Here is an 8,228-nt window from a genome sequence, read left to right on the forward strand (position 1 = left end):
TGACTATTCTATATAACAACTGCATTATTAAAAGTCTTGTTTGGAAAAAAAAAAAAAAAACTACCAAATTAAAGAAAGGAGTACAGATAAGTTGTAAACTAACTTAGAGTGCCAATGCACTACCTCATTAAAACTTTGTCAGGAAAATCTAGTGGGACAAAACCTAAGTGAAAGAAAAAGAGTACAACTACTCCCTTTGATGTTGATCACTAAAGATCTTTGAGTCAACGCATTCCAATTTCATGTACCAATTTCTTGAATGTAGATGTTGGCAATGTTTTTGTGAATAAATCAGCCATATTGTCACTTGAGCGAATCTATTAAACATCAATGTCGCCATTCTTTTGAAGCTCACGTGTGTAGAAAAACTTTGGAGAAATGTGCTTTGTCATGTCCCCTTTGATATAGCCTTTTTGAGTTGTGTAATACAAGTTGCTTTATGCCCTTTGATATATCCTTCTTGGATATGATGGGTCATGTTCCTCAATCATACACATTCTCGACTTGTTTCATGGATTGCAATAATTTCAAAATGATTTGAAGATGTTATTGTTAAGGTCTGTTTCATAGATCTCCAAGATATAGCTAGTCCTCCACGCATAAACACATATCATGTTTGTGATTTAGCTTTATGTGGATCCGAAAGATAATTTGCATCTACATATCCCACTAAAGAAGATCCATATTTTTTTGAATAAAATAATCACATATCATTGGTACCTTTCAAATATCAAAGAATGTGCTTAACATCATTCCAATGTCTTTTAGTGGGTCTAGAGTTATATCTTGCAAGGAGATTTATAGAAAAAAAAAAAACTATGTCTGGTCGAGTGTAATTTGCTAGATAAGCCAATGCTCCAATTGCACTAAAATATGGTACTTCAGGATCAAGAAGATCTTCCCCATCTTCAAGTGGGCGAAATGGATTTTTTTTTTCATGTCGAGTGATCAAATGACCATCGATGATGCCAATAGATGTGCTTTATCCATATGAAAGCATTTCAAAACTTTTTCTGTATATGAAGATTGATGAATAAATAATCCTTTAGGGAAATGTTTAATTTGCAAACCAAGATAGAATTTGATTTTTCCCAAATCTTTCATCTCAAATTCATTTTTCAAATAATCTGCAGTTTTGTTGAGCTCTTCAAGAATTCCAATTAGATTTAAATCATCAACATAAATTGCTACAATTGCAAATTCAATATTTGTTTTCTTTATGAAAACACAAAGGCAGACATCGGTATTTTTATAGCTCTCTTTCAATAGATATTCGCTAAGGCAATTATACCACATACGTCCAGATTGTTTCAATCTGTATAGTGACCTTTGCAATTTAATTGAAAACATATTTTGGGATATGTATTCTTTGTTTTCGTTACTTTAAATCCTTCTGGGATTATCATGTATACGTTATTATCTAGTAAACCATATAGGTAAGCAGTTAGTATATTCATAGAGCACATGTTAAGTCTTTGTGACACAACCAGACTTATTAAAAATTTAAATGTGATAGTATCCATTACGGGAGAATATGTTTCCTCATAATCTATCACATGTCTTTGTGAGAAGCCTTGGGCTACGAGCCGAGCTTTGTATCTTGTAATTTCATTGTTTTCATTTCATTTCTTTTCTTTTTTGACAAAGACTCATTTGTATCCTACAAGAATAATATTTTTAGGTGTTCGAACTACAGTTCCAAACACTTTACGTTTTTCTAAAAAAATCAATTCTGCCTGTATGGCTTCTTTCCATTTTGGCCAATCATTTCTATTTTGATAGTCTTTAACAGACTGTGATTCAAGATCCTCATTTTGCATGACATCAAAAGTCATATTAAAGGCAAAAATATTGTCTATGACTATTGTTTCGTTCTCATAATTTGTGAGAAAACAAATAATTTATTGAAATCTTATTATTTTTTGACACTTATAGTTCTTCGAGAACTATAATATTTTCATTTAATTAATCAATCTTTTATATCATTTCTTTTGACATTTTTATTTGATTTTTCTCTTGTACCTTTCTCTTTTAAGGTACAAAGTCTTTTACACCAACTGGTCAACCACACTTTTGGCATACTTTAGATTCATTTACTATAGGAAATTGTCCTACAGGGTCATCAATCTTTGTTGGAATATTTTTTGCTGGTATGTGTGACTTTGTCATTTCTTGGTATCAACAAATGTATCAAAGAGTTGATTTGCAACTCTTTAGAGGTGAATAATTTTTTCAACCTCTTGCTCACATTGATTTCTACGGGGATCAAAGTGAGATAGAGTTGTCTCATTCCAAGAAATTCCATGTTGTTTTTCAGGATGTAATTTTGTCCCTCTCAAAGTTGGGAAAGTCATTTCATTACAATGACAATATGCAAAATGTACAGTAAATAAGTCACTCATTAAAGGTTCAAGGTACCAAATAATGGACAGTGAATCAAACCCAACATAAATTCCAAGTTTTCGTTGGGGACCCATTTTGGTACGTTGTGGGAGATGAAAATGGTACTTGGACAGCACAACCAAAAACTCATAAATGAGAAATATTAGGTTCTTGATCAAATATTAACTACAAATATGAGTATTGATAATAAACAGTTAGTCTTATACGAACCAATGTTGCAGCATGTAATATGGCATGACCCCAAACATAAGTTAAGAGCTTTGATTTCATAAATAATGGTCTAGCAATTAATTGAAAACGTTTAATAAACATCTCTACTAAACCATTTTGTGTATGAGCATGGGCAACTGAATGTTCAACTTCAATTCCAATTAATATATAATACTTGTCGAATGTTTGGGATCTAAATTCACCAACATTATCAAGACGAATTGTCTTGATTGAGTAATCAAGGAATTGAGCTCGTAAATTTATTATTTGAGCAAGTAGTCTAGCAAATGCTGCATTTATCGTTGAAAGCAAGCAAACATGAGACCATTTGCTAGAAAAATCAATTAAAACCATAAAGTAATGAAATGGTTCGCATGGTGGGTGTATCGGCCCACATATATCTCCATGAATTCTTTCCAAGAAAGTTGGAGATTCAATATTAACCTTCGTAGTAGAAGGTCTAATGACTAACTTGCCTTGTGAACAAATAGTACATGGAACATCTGTAACGACTTGTAAATGGAAAATTAATTTAATTATTTAGTTAATTTAAATTAAAAAGAATATTAAAACAATTTGTTGTTATAAATAATATTAGATTATGTGATTTTAAGAAAATAAGAAATTAAGGTAATTAATTAATTATTTTAGAATATTCTGGAATAAGAAAAAAAATTGAAATAAATGAAATTGTGAGATTTTTAGAAGTTTCAGGCGTTAGTGTAATTAAAATAGGGTGTGTGTGTGTGATTAATGGAATTTGAAGGGGGGCTGGTGCAATTTCAGAAAAGGGACCAAGGGTCCCCTTATATATTAATTCGCGCATTATATGTATGAAGGTCGAGTGTGGCGCGGGTGGACGTGGGCGGCAGCCGGTTGCGGGTTCGAGACGCGGGGGATGCGTGCACGAGGCCAAGGTTTTGGCTGATTTTAATTAGCCACTGGGCGTCCGAAACGACGTCGTTTTGGTTAGGTGGTGGTGTAAGCACCCCCGCCCGGATATCCCCAACCACCCGGACTACCCAAACGGGGGCGCCTACAGGAGGAAAAAAATAATGAAACACGAGACAAAGACCACCCCGACATGCATACGCGAAAATAAGAACAGCGGAAGCAAAGCTCAAGACATGCATGCACTATGAGTACCCCGCTAACACAGCGGTCACAAGATAAATAAACAAACACAAACTCCTGTGCCGACATACACAAGACTCGAGAAAACACCTGGCACAGTACAAAATAATAGAGTAAATTATACTTAGACATCAGAGTGGATAGGGATTGACGAGACTGCCTGTACACCACATCGACTCTGCCGTTAAAGCTGACTCCCTTGCCATAGCCCACGCCGCCACTACCTGGAATGATGGAAAGCAAGGTGAGTCGAGAGACTCAGCAAGCATAAGGAAGAAAAGGCTGAAGGCTACACAAAACCAGAAATCTCACCCCAGAATAAACCCCCAGGTACACACAAGCCATGAGACACTACAACACAACAGCTCAATAGCATAACAAAATAAAAGCACATACCGGTCCTTGGGGCCCACATAAGACACTTGGCACCCAAGTCCCATACCAACCTGCCGCTGCCCTGAAAGGCAACAAATGTCTCCACAAACCTGCGCGCGCTGTCCCAGGCCGGTACTCCCGTCACCTGTATCCGTCGGTACTCCCGACAACCGAGCCATAGGCTCCCTCGGAACGGTACTCCCATCCGAGAACTAAATACTACCAGTATCCATGCAATGCACATAGAAATGCAATGGCGTAGTGAGCATCAACGTGATACAAGGCGCCCATACATCCAGGCATCAGGCCATGCTCCGCCCACATAGTAAACCACACGCCATGCATATGCTCGCGGTGGATGCAACCTAACCAAACTAGAATGTCCGTGTTCAAGCATACTCAATAAATGAATATCCCAACATGCATCACGTACCCATGTGCATATCAAATCATGAACAGTAATACAAGATATCTAATCAAACAGTAAATCACATACCAGCAGAGCTAGTCAACAGTGCCCGGCACCAGTCAATGGCCAGTGACTAGGGGTGTCCACCCGACGGTCATCTTCAGAGCCGTACAATAGTCTACCCCAACGTCACCAACAACCGACCCCTGCCCTACTGCTCGATAGCTCTAACCGAACCATAAATAAATTCGAGAAAAACTGTAAATAAGCCCGACAAAATCATAAATAAACTCGCCCATCTAGGAACCTAGTTCCCAAGCTGGGTCCGGCATCATTCCGAAAGGAATAAGGGAGGTACAAACCCCCTTAGGCTCACAACAAATAAAATGGTAGAAGTCTCAGATTTAATTTAAATTAAAACAAATGAATAATAATTCAACAGATAAAGCTAAGTGCCAAGACAAAGTAAGGGAGAAGACTAGATACGAGAAATCACGGGGTCTTTCATGGGAATTGAAAAGCACGAGGAGAGGGTTAGGAGCTTGCTTGAAATCAGCTAATTTCGACCTCACTCGAGCTCCCGATGCAAATTAAATCATTTCCTAGTAAATAACACAACTGGGACTCAAATTAATTAATTTTAATCGCGAAAAATTTATAATTTAAACATAACATGCTTTGCCTAATTTTTACCCACGTACCTGATCACTTCCTATGCCGAAAAATCCCAAAATCCTATTATTTTTCCTTATTTTCCTTTTCTTCCATTTCTTCTTTTTTTCTTCTCCTTTTCTTCTTCTTCTTCCCGCGCCCCTGCTCCTGCACGCTGCTTCTCTTCTTCCTTTCTCTCCTTCTTCTTCTTCTTCTTCTTCTTATTCCTTTCTTCCTCTCCTTCTTCTTCTTCCCCGCGCTGCCTCCCCCGCACCTTCTTCCTCGCCCGAACCAGCGCACCAGTGGCGCTGCCGAGCTCCTCGCGCAACCGCCTGCGCACAGCCGCCTGCCATGGACGGCCCTCGCTGCTACTGCCTCACGTCGTCGCCGCCACCGCTGCTCCGTATCGCCCATGGCCGCGATGAGGTGCTCGGTTACCATGGCCGAGCTCTCGGCCAGCCTCCCATGGCGGCCTTGCACTTTGTGTCTCTCTCCCCCTCTCTCGGTCTCTCATTCTCTCTTTCTCGCGAGCTCTCTCTCAGCTTGCTCCCTCTGTTAAGCTCTTTCTCCATCTCCCTCTCTTACCCTATCTCTCACTCTCTGCTCATTCTCGAGCCCCCCCTGATCTCTATCTCTCACTCTCTGTTCCTCTGCTCTTCTTTGAAAAACATGGCCACTGGCCATTCTTAAACCTCCACGCACACGCACACAAGTACACAGAAATGATATCACATTAAATAATTAACTAAATTTAATCTAGGTAGATTTAATTTACACTTTTATTAATTTTGGGTTATTACAATTCTCCCCTCCTTAATAGAATTTCGTCCTCGAAATTCGCGTCTAGTCTATGTCCTCAAGATACGCTCACAATTCCCTTGATATTACCCAATATCTCTTCCAGGACATTTCATATCATCATTTTCCAATTCCCACAAATCCAAGTCCACGACATATCCTGCTTGACTTAATACACTAGCACACTTCCCTAATCCATCACCTCAATTGGACCACAATATGACCACTAATACCTTAACCAGCCTAAGGAACATCATCAAGGTTCTTCTATTACAATATCATAACATCATCGTGTACCCAAACTATCTCACGTTCCCATCGCACTTTCGTTTGGTACTATCTCAATTACATATCAACCTAAAAGCAATCCCAAAATTCAGAGATATTTAATCTCAATAATAAACCGATCCACAACCCAAGGCTCAATGCAAATACAACTAACATCAAGTGCAACCGGTAGTGATTGGAGTGGAACCATCCTCAAATAGGACGAAAGGCTAATACTCAGTAACGTGACCTGAACCTGCCACGTACTTATGATCCATGGAAACATGGAAACGATACGACATACTCAATCAAGGGTTCAGCAGCAATATCCTTTGGTCTGACTCTTTCAACTGATTCTTAACCAGATACACAACATTTTCTCGGCAGTACTTTCTCCCACAATTGGCCGCTCACGCTCGGGGTCCCGTCAATAAGTATGGGTAGCCAATCAGGACTCTCAAAGAATAAACATTCTTCATTCAATACATCCCAAGATCTAAAATGTCACTAGATCTCCCCTCCTTAAAGGAATCAACACACCCAATTTTGACTTATTCGGTGACCACCAACCCTCAATCTTGACCTGCCGCCGATCTTAACTCCAAATAGCTAATTGGCCATACTTCTTCTCGATCACTAAATATTAACCCTAACCTCCTCAAAAACCTTATACGGTAGTTGGGACTCGATCTTTAGAACCGATCTTATTTACTCTATAGCCTGTACGACTAAAAACACCTCACCGTATCAGGAACTATTCCATTCCCACGACATCTCATAAGTCGCCTAAAAAACGAAAAGCAACCTAAAGATGTGGGTTAAGCGTTCCTCTGACTGGCATAACAAGCCATCTCATGTTTCTGCCGATGTACCACTTGACCAGCACCCAGAGAAATCTCATCTCCTCAACCGGTCAATAACCGACCCTAGGGCATGTGGTTTGTGATTAGTACCGAACGTACTCATAGCAACCACTATCCCTACAGCAAAACCCAACAATTACTTAGACCTGTATCCAATTTCGGCCTTGGCCATACACCTAGGTATCTCCCACAACAATAATCTTAGAGGGAATTTTCTTATTCCTAATTATCACGGATGCTCCACGGTAGCCCAAAACGTCTACTACCACTTTTGCTTTACCATATGTATTACAGAATCTCACAGCCTTAGTCTTTCGACACGCCAATCGCGACGTCACCTGAACTCCGCTTCACCTGTGAGAACAAAAGACCTATACCCTATTTAGGTCGTGATGCTAAATCTCCAAACAGCATAACCACTGTAAACTCCAAGTTCATAAGTCCATAATAATCTCTCAATAAATTCCCATCACAGATCTCTCTTGGGACTGCGTATTGATGTTCCAATTTATCCTTCTAGATTCGATTAAACTTAGGGTGGATGCCCTAAACCTCCAAGGAAATGCAAACCCCTCAGAACCTCAATTTACCTTCACACCTCCTTACGTTACATATCTTCAGTCTGAATATGTACAGACAGTTTAAACCATCAACTACCATATGCTACCACATTAACCAACCTTACACTCATAATTTACAGCCACATATTTGCATTATAGCCCTTTAATAAACATACTAACTAAACTCCCCTCGTCACCCCTGGCAACCGAGGTAAGTTCATCTGCCAGGTAAGCTAAGTCCTCACTGCTAGCTACGCTGGAGTTAGGTCCAACAGGTCTCTTTAGTGGCTGTGACGGTACCCTCAAGGTGGCTTGAACTGACTGGGTGTCAGGTAGTGCTCTAATCTTGAGCACATCCTATACAGGTCCCTGACAAGGTTCCCAAATGGCAGCTTGTTGCCTCACAACCCTGGCAAAAATATCATAATGGGAACGAAGGCTCCACATCATTCATAATTACAACAGTCAGCTGCCTTCACACGTCCTTCATGTGCTCACGGGCGAACAGGACTTGTCTCTCTGACAATCCCCAAAAGATCTCATGAATCGACTCTTGAA

This window comes from Diospyros lotus, chromosome 7 (genome assembly GCF_014633365.1).
Source record: "Diospyros lotus cultivar Yz01 chromosome 7, ASM1463336v1, whole genome shotgun sequence".
Taxonomy (NCBI): Eukaryota; Viridiplantae; Streptophyta; class Magnoliopsida; order Ericales; family Ebenaceae; genus Diospyros; species Diospyros lotus.